Raw genomic sequence first — 16,509 nt, forward strand, 5'->3', positions numbered from 1 at the left:
CCCCAGGTCGGGAGGCCAGGGGTGGTGCCGAGGACACGAAGCCGAAGGCTGGCAGCAGACTCAGGCGTGATGAGCCTCTGTGGGATGAACAGAGGGCAGATCCCCCTTGGCCCGCCAGCCATTCCTCCCCATCTCCAGCCTTGTCCCGGGCAGGCTGCCCGCACGGTCGGGACTCCATCCCACTCTGCTTTTGGGGCCTGGCTCAGCCACAGAGAGGGGAGTCCCAAGAACTCAGAAGTTGGGAAATCACTACTTTTCTTTCCAGGATATTAAAAATACACATCAGCCCAAGGAGGCTCCTACCTGAGATCCGTAAGTAAACTCTAGACGGGGCCTGTGAGACCTGAGAGTCACCGGCTGGAGGGTCAAATGTGAGACAGAGTCCTGGGCTGGAAGTCAGGAGCCATTTCTGAGCTTGTAGGAAACACAGAAGCCAGATGGAGAAGAAGCATCGATCTGGCCACACACTTTGTACAGCACACACTCACACATGCTCTCGCCCCCCAAAGCCGACAGGTAAATGGGAACACGATATGTTATTTGGAAGATATTTGGCAAAGGGTTAAGTTCCCTTTTATGGGAAAAGCTCTTTTTTTTTAATTTTTATTTTTTTAACATCTTTATTGGAGTATAATTGCTTTACAATGGTGTGTTAGTTTCTGCTTTATAACAAAGTGAATCAGTTATACATATACATGTGTCCCCACATCTCTTCCCTCTTGCGTTTCCCTCCCTCCCACCCTCCCTAGCCCACCCCTCTATGTGGTCACAAAGCACCGAGCTGATCTCCCTGTGCTGTGCAGCTGCTTTTAAGATCCGAAAGAAAAAGACAATTTCCTCACTTGTCTCGGCTCAAAGGGAGCCAAAGATATGAGCATATAGTATGTCCAGAAGCGAGTCCATTTCCCCTCTTGGCCCCATGAATCGTTTGAAAACTGTGGCCTGGGCTGAGGCCTCTCTCAACAGAAGTAGAGACAGCCCACATCTCTCCCTGGGAGTAGGCTGGGGTCCACCCAGCTGGTCCGGGAAAACTTCAAGGGCGGGGCAGGGTGCTGACGCTGTGATGGCTGTGGACCCACGGGGCTGAGTCCTGGGCTGGTCCTCAGGCCTCCACTGACTGACGGAGTACGGAGGGGAGACAGCCCCTGGGTCCTCTGGGCATGGCCCCGCTCCCTTCCATCCCCCGCAGCCGGCTTACCCAGCTGCTTTGGGGTCATCGGCAATGGCAGATACTGACTGTTCCAGAAGCTATTGCCCCGAATGAAGCATCTCATTCTGCCCCTGATGGTGGGAACTGGGGTTCCAGGAGGGGCTGGCTGGTGCTTCTTACCCCGGCTGCCTTAAGGGGTGCGGCCAGAGGGCAGGTGGGACACATGGGGCGCACTGCAGGGGCAGGGTGGTTTTGACACAACTTTACTGAAATATAATTCTCATACCATACAATTCAACCATTTAAATGTGCGATTCAATGGCTTTTAGTATCTTCACAGTTTTATATCCAAAACCACAATCAGTTTTCCCAGCAAGGCTGAACCAATACCCTCCCAATCTCCCTGCCTCCTTCCAATCCTAGGCAACCTCGAATCTGCTTTCTCTATAGATGTACCTATTCTGGACATTTCCTATAACTGGAATCATTCTGTATATGTCTTGTGGTGTATGGCTTTCTCTTAGTATGTTTTCAAGGTTCACCCAAGTTACAGCATGAATTGCTACTTCATTTCTTTTTATCACTGAATAACTTTCCTTCATGCATGTGTGTCCTGTGTTTCATCTATCCATTCACCAATTAGTGGACATGGGGGTTTTGACTACTTTTTGGCTATTATGACTAACGCTGCTACAAACTTTCATATTTGGGCTTTTGTGTGGACCTATGCTTTTATTTCTCTTGGTACACAGGTCAGAGTGGAATTACTGGGTTACCTGAACTCTGTATTTAACTTTTTGAGGAACTGCTAGATGGTTTCCCAAAGGGGCTGCACCGTCTTACCTTCCCATCAGCGGTGTATGAAGGTTCCATTCCTCTACATCCTTGCCAGCACTGGTTACTATCTCTCTATTTATTTACTTACATTTTGGCTGCGTTGGTCTTAGTTGCAGCATGTGGGATCTTTTGCTGCGACGGATGGGTGGGATCTTCATCGCAGCACATGGACTTCTCTCTAGTTGTGGCGTGCAGGTTTTCTCTCCAGTTGCAGCACGCTGGCTCCAGAGCACGTGGACTCTGTAGTTTGCGGCAGGTGGGCTCTCTAGTTGAGGCGCTCGGGCTCAGTAGTTGTGGTGCGTGGACTTAGTTGCCCTGTGGCATGTGGGATCTTAGTTCCCTGACCAGGGATTGAACCCACGTCCCCTGCCTTGGAAGGCAGATTCTTTACCACTGGACCACCAGGGAAGTCCCATACTCTCTGTTTGTGATGATTGCCAGCCTAGTGGGTATGAAGGGAGACAAGTGGTTAGACTTTAACAAATGTGATGCAGAACATTTTAATTTCCATAATATCAAAGAGCTCTTGCAAGTAATTTTTAAAAAGACAAAAATCCAGTAGGAAACTTGGAGAAAAGTAATCAACACAGAAGTCACAGAAAAAGAAATATAAATGTCTTTAATACATGTGTGAAAATATGCTTAGCTTCCTTAACAACAGAAATTCAAATGAACCCAACCATGAAGTGTCACCATTCTCCTACACTTTGGAAAAAAGTTAAAAAACAATGACAGTGTCTGGTTGATAAGGCGCCTTCATCAGCATTGGTGGAGTAAGAATCCAGTGTCTTTGCTCAGGGTGATTTAGCCATCTCTGCTAAACATTTAAAAGTTACATAGTCCTCAACACATCCACACACAGGAGTTTGTCCCACAGAAGTATTTGCCTACATGCACAAAAGGGCATGGGGACACAGTTTTTTCTTGGCTGGAGTAGAGTAGTTATTACCTAATTTTTTCTGTCTTTATGGACTGCCCCTATCCTGGACCTTCAGCTGGAGAGAGCAGGCTTGGGTTGGACAGAGGAAAAACACAACTGTTTACAAAATGACATCTTCACCAACTTTGTCAGCACAGATCAGTTTCGACATCCTGGGCAGGGTTTAGGTGGAGGGGAGGGACTCCCCGTGGGTACTTGGTGTGGAGGGAGCTTCACAACCTGTATCAGAGGCTGTGCTTGGGGAGGGAGGGGGGGATCACACTGACACGGGTCCCGGTCAGAAGCTTGGGGGTGCTGAGGGGTCAGCCGAGGGCCTTGGCCCCTGTCGCTCCACAGTTCTGGCCAGCAGCACCTTCTCCACTTCTTCACGTGGACCATTGCGTCTTTGTCGATCTTGTATGAACCGTGGGAAGCAGATCAAGACAAGCCTTGGACTCCTACCCGGATCGATACAGGTGAACCCTCCTCGGCAGCAATTCTGGAGCCATTCGGGCTGCAGGGCCAGATAGCGTTACTGAAATAAGTTGTTTGGTGATTTATTTCCCCTTTCTGCAGGCCTCCATCCCTCCACTCTGAACCACCCCCCCAGAGCTCTCCACTGTCCACCTAAAGTCATTCTGCACCTGCAGGATTGAGGGTCTGCCGGAGGCGGGGAGGCTGAGATCTCTACCTGGGAGAGGCCCCCATGAAAGGCTGTGCAGCTGAGGCCCCATCTCCTCCATGAGGGAGCCCTGTTACGTTCAGGCCAACACCCTCGAAAGCAAAGAGCCTGGAAGGGAAAAGGCCCCATCACCTTTCTCCACATCCACATTAACTGGCTGCTTGCCAAGACAGGTGCCGAGCGATGGCAGCAGAAGCTAGGACGGCGCCCAGCCCACCTGGACTCACAAGAGGCACCGCCGAGGGCCAGACACCTGGCTCCAGTCCTATGCCCGTCCTCGCCCGCACTCAGCCCGGCTGCGTGACATAATTCCTGCCTGGTTCATCTCATTCGGCAGTTCTTCTTATAGCAATGCCCTTAAGTCTTGCTCCAGGGGTGGCTGAATGGGGAAAGATCCTGTAGAAATCACCCTCATTGCATCACAAATCCCCTTTCGTCAAGAGGAAGGCCACGGTCCAGTCCCCAGCACTTTGGAGCAATCCGCTGATCTGCGGCCTGGCTCTGGGCCTCTCTCATGCGTGAAGTTTGCTGTGACACTGAGCAAGGTGAAGCTAGGTCCACCACACAGCCGGTTCCATCTTGGCAATGGTCACAGTCCCACATTCTTGCTTTTTCCACGGGCAAGGTGAGGGTGAGAGAGTGATGGCAGAAGGGGCTTCTCTGCGTGTGCGCAGGGGGCTGGCCTTGAGGCCTTGAGGTTCCCGGCCAGGAGGTGCAGTCAGGGTTCTGGAAGCAGAGCAAGCTGGGCACTGGGCATGTGCACACCTTGGGTTGAGCCCATCAAGTCCGACAGCTCGGGGGCCTGTCCCTGCAGTGTCCGTGGTGGGAGCCCATGTAGAGCCGGAGACCAGCTCATTGCCGTTGGCAATTCTTTTCCTGAGAAAGGCCCCCAGGTTCACGTTCCTGTCCTCACGGGGGGATGGGTAAACGCTGCCGGCACGCCTAATGTCCAGATAAGAGCTGGGGACTCGCAGACCCAAGACCTCCCCATCCTCTATTCCAAGGACCCTCTGTTCTTTGGGCAAGAGCCTTGCAGTCTCTGTTTTGGCCCTGGCCTACTTTGATGTTGCAACAATTAAACTCTGTGTCAGCCGAAGAACAAAAGTGACTGTAGAACTAATGCCTTTTAACTCTTTGGTGGGACAAGGCTGACAGTGAAAAGTGGGAGGAGGCAACAGAGGCCAGGGCTCAGGTCTCTGCTGCCAACTGTCCCTAAGGCCGCTAGCCGGCCTGACCTCAGCAGAAACCTGCAAATGTGTCGGCACGTGGATAGCAGAACCGTCAGCCTCCCCCGCTGTAACGGACGTACACGCAGCTGACCCAGCACATCGCCTGGTCCTACCGAGCCAGCAGGCATTCTGTCCTCCAAGATGAAGGCTAGCAAACTGAGGGCCCAGTTACACCGTGAGGGCTTTGAACTGGAAGGTGGCAGCGTTGGGACAAGAACTCCATCTTCTGTGCTGGCCTGTGGCTGTACCCCTGCCCTCGAGGTGGAACAGCCTTCGGCTCAGACATGCTTGCGTCCGGGAGGTTGTCCCACAGCCGACCCTGCTCCTGGCCTCACTCCCCTGGCCGGGGGGCTCCGTGACTCAGCCAGGACTAGAGACTCGTTTCCTCGTGCTCAGACACGCTCATGCCCAAGAAGGGAGGCTGTTAGCTGGGACTGGTACCCAGGTAGCCAGGATCTGCCCGCAGGGACCGTAAAACGCTGTGGGGAGAGGGCCTGCCCCCTGCCAAGCCTGGCCCCGAGCTCCTCTGCAAGTGCCCTGTTGTCCTGAGCCCCTCTGTCCTCTGTTCCCCGTGGCTTCCTGGGCTCCCATCCTTCCACGGCCCAGCCTGGGTCCACACATGCAGCCAGGAGTCAGGAGGCTGCCCGTCACAGGGGACAGCCCCACCAAGGGTGGGGACATGGTGCGTGAGTGCCCATGTGGAGTCTCCACCGATGGGCAGGGGGCCCAGGGTGGGCCATGGGTGGGCAGAGCAGGTGGGCATAAAATGCTCGGGGCACAGTGGGCGCACAAAGGCACTGTCCGGTCCCCACCGGCATGGTCACCAGCCTGTAGAGGGGCCATCCAGGCCCTGCAAGTTGCCTCTCCTTCCAGATGATCCACACCAGTCTGCAGGAGGGGGTGGTTCCCCTGGGCGGGGGAGCTGAAGAGCCTCTGGCTGGCCCTAGGTGACATCCACGGCAGTGCGTTGACCTGGCCCTGCAGGCCCAGCAGTAGCCTGGTGATTGGGGCAGAGACGGGCTTCTGTGCCAGGTATGCTTAAGTGCACTTGATGGGCCGTTGACTATGGGAGGAGGGAAATGCCTGCTCAGTTTGGCTTTGGGACAGCACTTGCGGGGTGGTCCTGGCTGAGACTGGAGACGCCAGGAGGGCAGACAGGAGGGGTTTATGGCCAGGCCGGTGCAGCGGCCTGCCTCTGTCCAGGACCTGCCAATGAATCGGGGAGCCCTCCACAGTGGACGTGAGGAGAGCTGGCAGGAGTGCCCTTCACCAAGGAAAGCAGCCTGTGGGCAAGGGACCCCCGGACCGCAGACGGCCTGTGTCACCCCCTGGGCCTCTGCTCCGGCTGCAGCCCCACTTCTGCTTACTCTCCTCTCCCCTGGTTGAGCCCGTCGGTCTCGGGAGAGGACGCAAATCTTTATCCCATGTGCCTTGGAAACAGATCAGCCTTGTTATTTCATTCCCGGGGTCGGAGGGGAACAGCTACTTTGCTAGCCTGGGTCCATCCTAGAGCTCCCACGTGGCCACCCCACCATCCCCTATGCAGGGTGGACACTGGTGGCCGCTCTGAACACTTCCAGTGCCCAGGCCTTGACCCTTTGTCCCTGACTCCTCTGGAGACCCTAGAAATGCACCTACTGTGTCTGCATGTACCTACCACATGGAAAGGGGAACACACCCACTAGGCACGTGGGTGGTGAGTCTGTGCCCCTCCCCATGGGCTCTCAGTCCAGCAGGGCCTGGGAGCCAGGCGGTCCCCACGCTGGCCTGGGTCAAGGCGAGCAGACCTGGGGTGTGGTCAGTGGTGCGGCACCCAGTGGACATGGCAGAGCTGGGACAGTGCTTACATCTCTGAGACCAGGACCAGTCTGCACTCTCTCCACAGCCCACCTGACCCTTTCCCAGGTTGGAGTCCCTGAGCTCCCTGCTGCTGCTACCCAGGTGATCCCCGGAGCACCCACCCCTGGTCCTGGCAGCTCTGGCCTCGTTTCCCACTGGCCTGTGGGGTCTCCACAGCCCGGTCCAGGATGGGGCTAAATGGATTCCTTGTTCTCGCAGAGGATGGCCATGACTGGTCACCAGCTGGAAAGGCCTTGGGTCCCCGCAAGGATAGGGGCAGGGCAGAGGGCGGGACCCCCAGAGCAGTCCTGAGGTTGGGCAGCCTCCGAGGCCATGTGACCAGTCTTGTTGGGCGGCATTTCCTTGATCTCTGTGGCCTTCCAGGGCCCCTTTGCTCCTGCGTCCCAGACTGAGGCGGACAGTGTTGGGTCCAGGGTGCAGGGGGGCTTCAGCAGAATGGAGTAGAGGCTGTGGGTCTGACCTCCCACCAGGGAAGTGAGTGTGTGTGTGTGTGTGTGTGTGTGTGTGTGTGTGTGTGTGTGAGAGAGAGAGAGAGAGAGACACCAGTAACAACATCTCAGCAGAAAGGACATGAAACCCAGCAAGGGAAAGCAAGGCCTGCCTAGCATTTTATTTCATGTGAAGAAAAAGAAAATGAAAAGAAGAGACTTGGAGAGACAGGTTAAAAAGAGGTGAAGTTAGATTAAATTTTGATATAAGTTAACACAAACTTAGAAATAGGCCCGTACGGGGTATCTCTGTCCACGTGGGAGGAACACCTGTACCAGCGGGGTGGCAGTCACCCCGCCCCCAGCACGTCCGGCTAGCCCCGCACTGTGCCCTGCCCGCTTGCTGCAGACACTGGATTCCTGCGGTTCCCACCCAACTGTCCGGAAGAAAGGACCATCCCAAGAGGTTGGTCCCAAAAGGCTGTCTTTCCTAAGGCGCCTCCATGTGCCTCGCAAGCAGGGGGGGATGCGCAGCTGTGGTCCGACCTGAGCACCGGGGCTGGGCAGTGGGTCTGCTGCTCTGCAGGGAGCATCCCACCAGGGTATCTGGGGGGCACTTTTGGATGGAGCCCTACTGGCCTGAGGGGAAGAGTAGTTTTTAATCAGGATAAGTGTATTAGGTCCAAGTGATGTTAAGCCAGTTTCAGATCCAAATCCTGGGCCCTTACCTGGCAGAGGCTCCTGGGGTTGGGGGCAGAGCAGGAGTTGTGTCGGAGGAGAGCGGGGCACACATGGGTGGGCTGGGAAGAGAGACTAAGGGGGCTGACAGGGGGGAAGAGACAATCAGAGGAGAGGCAAGGGCTCTGCAAGGGGAATGCCACTTGTCCCCTGTCACCCCAGGTGGCATGGTGTCTCCAACCATGAGACCTTAATTTGGAGGAACCAGAGACGAAAGAAGTGGCCTTTGAGTCTTGAGGCCTCATTCTGTCTGGGGCAGGAATGCTGAATCCCTGCCACCCACCAGGCCCTGAGGTGAAGCCCTGAACGCTGGAAACACAGTTGGTCTCCCAAATTGTACCCAACACCACGTTTAAAACAGCCTATTTAGTTTTTAAAAATCTAATTGTGGTAAATACATATAACATCTCCCATCCAAACCATTTAAGTGTATAGTTCAGTAGTGTTGAGTATATTCACAGTGCTGTGCAACTGATCTCCACAAGCTTTTCATCCTGTGAAATTAAAACTCTATCCATTAAAGAATTCCCCCTCAGACACACCTTTTTTTGTTTTTGCGGTACGCGGGCCTCTCACTGTTGTGGCCCCTCCCGTTGCAGAGCACAGGCTCCGGACGCGCAGGCTCAGCGGCCATGGCTCACGGGCCCAGCCGCTCCGCGGCATGTGGGACCTTCCCGGACCGGGGCACGAACCCGTGTCCCCTGCATTGGCAGGCGGACTCTCAACCACTGCGCCACCAGGAAAGCCCCAGACACACCTATTTTTAATGATTGCTTTCTTTGAGGGAGTTTTGTCTCCTGTTATCATCTCTGTTTGTGTACTTCCTTCTCCACATACCCCCATCTCTCCTCCGTCTCTCTCCATACACACACCTGCATTCGCACACCAGTACACACCTGCACACACCAGCACACACCTGCACATATGTGCACCCACAGACTCATGTGAACACTGAAGCTTCCTTTGAAGGCCTTATTGTCCTCACCCCTCTAGATCTGTGACCACTGTTGACATTTACATAAAAAGAAACACAAATTCTCCCAATTCACAGAGCCCCGAAGGGGAAGACTGCTGCTTCTGCCAGGGGGTCTCCCAGCTGCGTCCCCCTCATCTCCCACCGGTGACCCATCCACTCGGGACCCAGGGAGAAAGGGGCCTCAGGCCAAAGGAGGCTTCCAGAAGGAAACTGTGAGTACCCACTGTGTTCAGCCCTCTGTGGGGCGGGAGTGGGGCGATTACCAGATCAAAATGAGATTCCTTCCCAGGGGTGTGGTGGGAAATGGAATCAGACAGCACCCCACCCTCTGTGCTCAGTGACAAATGTTCCTTATTCCTGGGGGCGGGCCATCATGCCTGCTAAAGGCAAGTGGCCTCCCATGAGGCCAGGAAGGAGGACTTGGTCCTGCCCATCTTTCGTTACCACCTAACCTGAATCTAGAAAGCAGAACAGCAAGCAGGGGGACATGTATGAGGAAAGCGGGCTGGTAATGGCTCACAGGCCATTGCTGTTTCACAGACAAAGGAAGGGATGGTGGTAGGAGCTCCAGAGCCCCTAGGCCTCCACACACTTCTGCTTCATCACGGTGAAATCGCTGTGCCACGGGAGTGCGCCCACCAGAAATGTGCACATTTGGCTCTGAAAAAGACAAATTCAGAAATTTGTCTCTGAAAAAGACCACCACCACAGCAAAGTCAGCAGTGTACCAAGAGGAAGAGAAAAAAAATGGCTCTGTTGCCAGGTGTCAGCTTAGGATACTACGTGTCAGCTTAGGAATATGTGGGAAGACGGGTCGTCACCCATCAAGGAATGCCCCCAGGAATCTGCCGGCTGGAGGCTGCAGACCTTTGTAGCCACCAGCAGGTACCTGGAGGGGTATCTGTCCCCGTCCCTCCCATGGATAGACAGCAAATATTAATCATCATCATATTCTGGTGGGAGATCAGATGTAACCTTGATTTTATTTTGAATTCTCTTTAATGTTTTCTACAGTGTAGATTGTATGCAATTCTATGCCAGGTATAAACTAATGTAGGTAATCTTAATAATCAAACAATGCCTTTTGTTCTAACAACAATGTCAGGATAAGAGCAATTTAGAGGGTTCTAGGACCTAACATATCTTTTATTCCAAAGACCCCTTCTCTCCCTTTCAAAATGTCATTGAGGGCTTCTCTGGTGGCACAGTGGTTAAGAATCCACCTGCCAATGCAGGGGACACGGGTTCGAGCCCTGGTCCGGGAAGATCCCACATGCCACGGAGCAACTAAACCCGTGCACCACAACTACTGAGCCTGTGCACCTAGAGCCTGAGCTCCACAACAAGAGAAGCCACGCAATGAGAAGCCTGCGCACCGCAACGGAAGAGTAACCCCTGCTCGCTGCAACTAGAGAAAGCCCGTGCACAGCAATGAAGATCCAACGCAGCCAAAAATAAATAAATAAATTTTTAGAAAACCACTGAAATGACAAATGAAATATTCTATGTGTGGGTGATAGACGGATGAGTGAGGGGAGAGATGGAGAGAGAGATGAACAGATCGGTAGCAACCCTGGAAAAACAGCAAAGGGCATCTTCAATAATTGGCTGGAAACACTGGGGCATTTCAGGAGCTAAGAGGCAAACGGTGTCAGAGAGAATGGCGTTAGGTCTCCACTGAGTTCTGGACACATGCAAAGGAGTATTATGGGGGCCTCATTGCCCACAAACCAACAAAATACCAAGTCAAAATGTTTTTATAGGCAAATTACATCAAGCCTTGAGAACCCAAAGCTCTTTTGGTCTTTAAACTGATCTAGATCACAGGAAAAAAGGAAAGCCCCCATTCTCATTACACCAGACCACAGAAATCCTGAAACCAAAATATAGCTGAGAAATAAATTATAATCCAAACTTACCTACAAAATAGCCTTAAAAAAATACCAGCAAATTAAAAGCAGCTGCATAGTAAACAGTTACTGTCCCTAGTGCAGTGCTTTTCAGCATTCCTGTGACATGAAGTGTGTGGATGTCAGTACCCGGACATTCTGATTCAGTGGGTTTGGGGTCAGACCATGGAACGTGTGTGTGCCCGTGTGTGCGTGTGTGCACCACACGCTCCAAGCCATTCTCTAGGGAAGTTTGACTGTTTAATATATAAAAGCAAAATTCCTAAATGAAAAGTGGCGCATCGATCCCTCTGTATTCTAAGAGACAAGTGCGGACACCACCCATGCCACTGCTCCCTTCCAGCCGGGGCCCCACGGAGTGTCTCCACGAAGGGAGGAGGCAAGAAGAAGGGGCTGTCCTGCCATCAACGAGGTGGTGACTGGAGAACACCCCCCCCCCCCACATGCACAAGCATGTCCACAATTGGCCTTCAGGAATCACACTCCGCACTCAGAGAGACCCAGAAATATGCCATAAAAGAGACGGGGATGCCAGGTATGCATGTCCACAGCAGGTTCAACAAAGCTAATCGTGTCAGAGGAATAAGGATAGTCCCCTGCCGTGTCCTTGTGCAGAAATCGTCCAGAAACCTTGCTGAAGATGCAGATTCACCCAACAAGCCTGCACACTGGTGACCTGTGTATCTGTCACCACCTTCAGTCAGTGTGGATGAGAACTAACCACGCCATTCAAAGAAAGTTATATTTATAGAAAACCAAAAGACACGTGCTCCATATTCCAGACACGTAAGGATGACTCAATATTATTTGAATTTATTATAGTAATGGATCAAAGAAGAAAAAATTATTCAATACACTTGGTAGATACTGAAAGAATAATTGATAGAAGAAAACATTCTTAATTTAAAAACTAACTCTTGGGGCTTCCCTGGTGGCGCAGTGGTTGAGAGTCCGTCTGCCGATGCAGGGGACGCGGGTTCGTGCCCCGGTCCGGGAAGATCCCACATGCCGTGGAGCGGCTGGGCCCGTGAGCCATGGCCGCTGAGCCTGTGCGTCCGTAGCCTGTGCTCCGCAACAGGAGAGGCCACAACAGTGAGAGAGGCCTGTGTACCGCAAAAACAAAAAGCAAAACACACACACACACAAAAAAAACTAACTCTTGGTAAAGAGAGAGTTGGAGGAGCTTCAGAAATCAATACTTGATACAATATTTAGTAATAAGGTATAAATACTGAAGAGAATCCCATTAATTCCCCAGGAATAAGAGAGAATGCCCAGCATTACTCCTCTTCAGCATTATTCCAAACACTTGGAAAGAAAAGAACAAAGTTTTCATTATCGATAAATGTGGGCTTTAAAACGTGTGCTTTAAAACAGAGATGGGCCATGGAAACCTTACAGAGAATAAAAGAGCTTCCTGAAGACAAGTTTCCTTAATTCTCTTTAATATTTTCTACAAACAGGTAAAAAGCAACAACTTTCCCTTATCCACAATGCTCCCAGTAGAAAATATAAACTTCAACCAACCATACTTGTACTACCAGGAAAAGATAAATAAAACTAACATAAAAGATAAGATGGCATCAGACACGCTCCCTGCTTGACTGTTTGTCCTTGAAGGGCCTCTATTGTGCTGGAAATGATGGAAATTGTTCATGGTGAGCTCACAGAGGCCGTTTTAGGCTCCTGTCGATGGGCCCTTGCAGTGCCCGTGCAGTGGGTGCCTGAAGCAGCGGTTCTGAGCATGGTCCCAAGGCCAGAGCAGCAGCCCCGGATCCCAGCCTGGGGAGCTCGTGAGGATTGCCAGTTCTTGGATTCCTCTCCAGACCTACTGAATCAGACTCTTCAGGGGGAAACCACGCCATCCAGGTGTGTCAAGGCCGCCAGGTGATTCTGACATGGCTCACGTGAAGGACCACGGGGGTGAAGGAAGGAGCCCACCTTCAGGGAGCCCGGGGCCTTCACCAACCTCAGAGGAAGCCCTTGGATGAGGCCCGGGCACTCCCACCCTGAGTCAGAAATACAGGCTTGAGGCCAAAAGCCCCCAGGCTATGTCAGCCCTCTGCTGAGAACCTGGGACTCTTCCCTGACATTTGTGGAAACCATGGCTGAGCCTGGGAGGGTGGGGACACCACTTGGTGTGGTCACTGCTTGATCTCCCGCACCCAGAATAGCGCCAAGTGCCAGGTAAGCTTTGATGAGCGGCTGAGTGAACGGACTCCCTTTTGTGCCTTCACAAGGATGAACGACCGTGGGGCTGGCAACAGCTGGGTGGAGCATCAGGGTCCAAGAGGGCAGACTCCCAGTGAATGTGTGTTAGCGGGTTTTCCTGCACCAGGAGCCTGGAGGGATGGAGTCCTTGCAATAAGAGTGACCTTGACAGCATCCTGTCCCTAGGACAAGGGGTCCTCCACATCCTGCTGCCCTGCACCCTCTGCTCTGAAGGCCACAGGGCTGACCACTCCTGGGGCGAAACACTGGGACTGATGCCGACCTCAAGGAGAGGGTCTGTGTACCCCAAGTTCTGCCTGGGGCTCAGAGCAGCCAAGACCATCGCAGGTAGTTGGTTTGTCACCTACCTTTTCCAGTTTGAAGTTTTCCTTAACCGTGCAGTTTTCATTACCATCTGGAAGCTTTCTGCAGCTGGGCTATTTCAGCATCAATAAAGTATTCCAGACGATCTGTGACCTGCGGATTAGCAATCATGCAGTTTGTTCCAAAAAGCTTTTTCTACTTTTTAAGTTTCAGCTAACCCTTAACAAACTGCTCTCACTCTCATTCTCTCTCCCTATCACCTCCTCCCCTCTCCCCCTCTCCAAACCTATCTTTAGGGGATGGCCTATAACACCCACCACACGCTGATACCACCACCTGGAGCTGGATGCCCTAGGGAAGGCGCCGTCCAGCCTGGGGCCTTCTTGAAGGCAACACCTTCTAGTTCCAGAACCTGGGCTCTCCTGGGCCCGGGATATTACCAGTTCACGTGTGCCCCATGGGAACAGGCCCCTCGACCACATAGGACCCCCTCCCTGAGTCCCTTCCCACACATAACCCCCTCAGATTCTGTCATCTGAAATCACCTGCCCTTTGGGACTTCCCCACCCAAGGCCCCTCCCACCACCCCAGGGGCCCATGTGGCCGGGGGTTTGTCTTCCTGTTCTCTAAGTGTTTAGGAAGCAGAACAGCTGTGATGGACAGGATTTGCTAACAGTTGAGTGAGGTAAAGGCTGCCCATATGTCCGTGGAAATCTGCTCCCATCTGGTTTTAAAAGATTACAGCAGGATTTAGAGATGGCCAAGCCTGCCATCCGGAAAATCCTTCTCCTACCAGCTCTTGGAGTCACAGAAGGAATAAGGGCCGTCCTTCTGCAGTGACGTTCCAGGCTTCGCAGGTGGGGCCCCTAGACTGGCAGCATCAGCATCACCAGGGAACTTGATGGAAATGCAGGACCTCGACCTACTGAATCAGAAACTCCAGGGGTGGGCCCCGCAGTCTGTGTTGGAACAAACCTCCAGGTGATTCTGATGAACAGTGAGGTCAAAAAAAGATGACAGGGCTTCCCTGGTGGCGCAGTGGTTGAGAGTCCGCCTGTCGATGCAGGGGACGCGGGTTCGTGCCCCGGTCTGGGAAGATCCCACATGCCGTGGAGCGGCTGGGCCCGTGAGCCATGGCCGCTGAGCCTGCGCGTCCGGAGCCTGTGCTCCGCAACGGGAGAGGCCACAGCACTGAGAGGCCCGTGTACTGCAAAAAAAAAAAAAAAAAAAGATGACAGCAGGAGATGAAAGGTGTGTCTGCAGCTTGGGTCCAGGTTTACCTGGACTCATGCTTTTCTGCCAGGCCTTCCCTCACTGCCAACTCCAGCCTTTAACGAGGTCATATGACCTCTTAGTTTCTTTCCAAAGAACTAACAAGGGTGACCGGACTGTAGTGGGAGAAGCTGGTTAGCCAGCTGGCGGCCGACCCAGGGCTGAGACGGGGGCGTCGGGCACTAGAACGCGCACCCCTAACAGCCGTCCCCACTCCTCCTACCTCCCAGAGGTCCCAGACTCTCTGCTCATCCGGCCACAGGAAGGAAGTGGATGGCTGTGTGCTGATTCCAGGGAAACGGGAACCTGAGAACTCACATCCCTTTCTGGAGGTGGGTTAACCAGAGTGACAGATTCAAAGCCCGTATCTGATTGCACGGATCCCAAGAACTGCATGACCTAATGTTTCTCTGGCTTTTCATCCTCCTAAGGAGGCCTGAAAGTCTTGCCCACAGCCTACGAGGCCTGGCTTGGCCTGGTCACTGCCCACCTGTCTGGCTGCTCACACTGGCTCCTTAGGGTTGCTGAAATGGGCCATGCTCCTTCTTCCCCTCCCCCACACCCCTAAACCCTCCCCACTCCCCTCCTGCAGCAGATGTTATGGGTGAGGCCCCAGGCACCGACCCACACTGTCACTTCCCAGGGTTCTCTGTTGCCAGCAGAAGCCAAGGGCTCCTGGAGCAGCTCTTAGCCTGAGAGTTTGTGGATGAGGAACCCAGCTCCTCTCCTGCAGGTGGCCCAGCTCTGCAGTGCTGCCCCCTCTCCCCAAGGCCCCAGGGACCCTGAGCTCAGATGCCCTTGGTGATCACCTGCTTAGTGGCTCCCCTGCACTGGTCCCTTCCCTGCCCCCTCTCAATCCTCTCCAGGCTGCCTGCTGCTTCCTGGATGGCCTCTCAAATAAACCACTTCACTGGAACACTAGCACTAGGGTCTGCTTCTGGGGACCCCCCCAAGAACCACTGCCCACCAGCCTCCTTCCCCTGTAGCCCATCTCCCTCGGGCTGCACTTTCATCTGTCCCTGGGGAGCTGGTGCGCAACCATGATTGTGTAGGGGACCCAGGTCCCACACAGGGATCCTCACTTAATGGTGAGGGTGCGGCCAGTGCAGGAGGGGACGCACCAGCTGTCTAAGGAAGCCCATGGACGCCTGGCCCCGAGCACCACGCCACAGACAGCATCCCAGCTCTCAGGTCTGGCTTAGCGGTTTGTCTTCTAATTGACCCCCTGACTCCCTAAAGGCTGTGATCACCTGTGTCCATCTCAGCCCCACCTAGAGCGGCTGGCACGGAAGGGCTGCATGCCCGTGACGCATGGGTACCAAAGGGGAGAACTGTGAAGGGGGTGTGGAAGTTACAGGACCCGGGAGCCTTAACTTCAAAGGGCGGCAGGGCTGCCCCTGACGGAGTATGCAGCCATCAGCCTCGTGCGCTGGGAACACCGTGTGGATGGCTCACTTGTGCCGGGAGGCGGGGTCACGTGTAGACTGGCCCCTCTCCTGCCAAGGCAGGCAGTGTGGAGTCCAACACCCGGGGTAAGTCTTTCTCAATGGCCTGCCTGCCGACTCTCTTTACAACTCATCCCTGTAAGCCTCCTGTGCAATTATGCCCCAACCACCCGACTGAGGCTGGAAGTCAGCGGAATTTCAACGCCGAGGGCTTCTTCTTGGACTCGGCAGGCGGGGCCGTGTGGAGCATCACCCACATGGGAATCAAGCGAGCAAGGTCTCCCAGCCTTGGGCCACCTGAGGCCCTGCGAGGAGGGGTTCTGTGGACAGAATGTCTCCACTGCCACTAAAGAAATGTAGGACTGTCAGAATGAAGGAATCTGGGAGGAGGCACTATATGAGACTATCTATTCGATATCAATCCACATTCCACAGGATGTGGATAGATTGAATGTTGCCTGGGGCCGTATTATTACAAAATATTCATGGCGCTCAACTTGTCTCCCAGCCTTAGCAAACACGGATCAC

General features: G+C 53.6%; 1 long non-coding RNA gene across 1 annotated transcript; it reads left to right on the forward strand.

Moving 5' to 3' along the window:
• The first annotated feature begins 4,896 nt into the window (after positions 1–4,896).
• Positions 4,897–15,598, forward strand: LOC307198950. Its single transcript, XR_013831722.1, has 3 exons — positions 4,897–5,330; positions 9,005–9,031; positions 14,767–15,598. It is a non-coding gene; the product is annotated as an uncharacterized lncRNA (long non-coding RNA).
• Positions 15,599–16,509: the final 911 nt, after the last annotated feature.

Source organism: Stenella coeruleoalba (genome assembly GCF_951394435.1).
Source record: "Stenella coeruleoalba genome assembly, chromosome: 15".
In the NCBI taxonomy this organism is placed as follows: domain Eukaryota; kingdom Metazoa; phylum Chordata; class Mammalia; order Artiodactyla; family Delphinidae; genus Stenella; species Stenella coeruleoalba.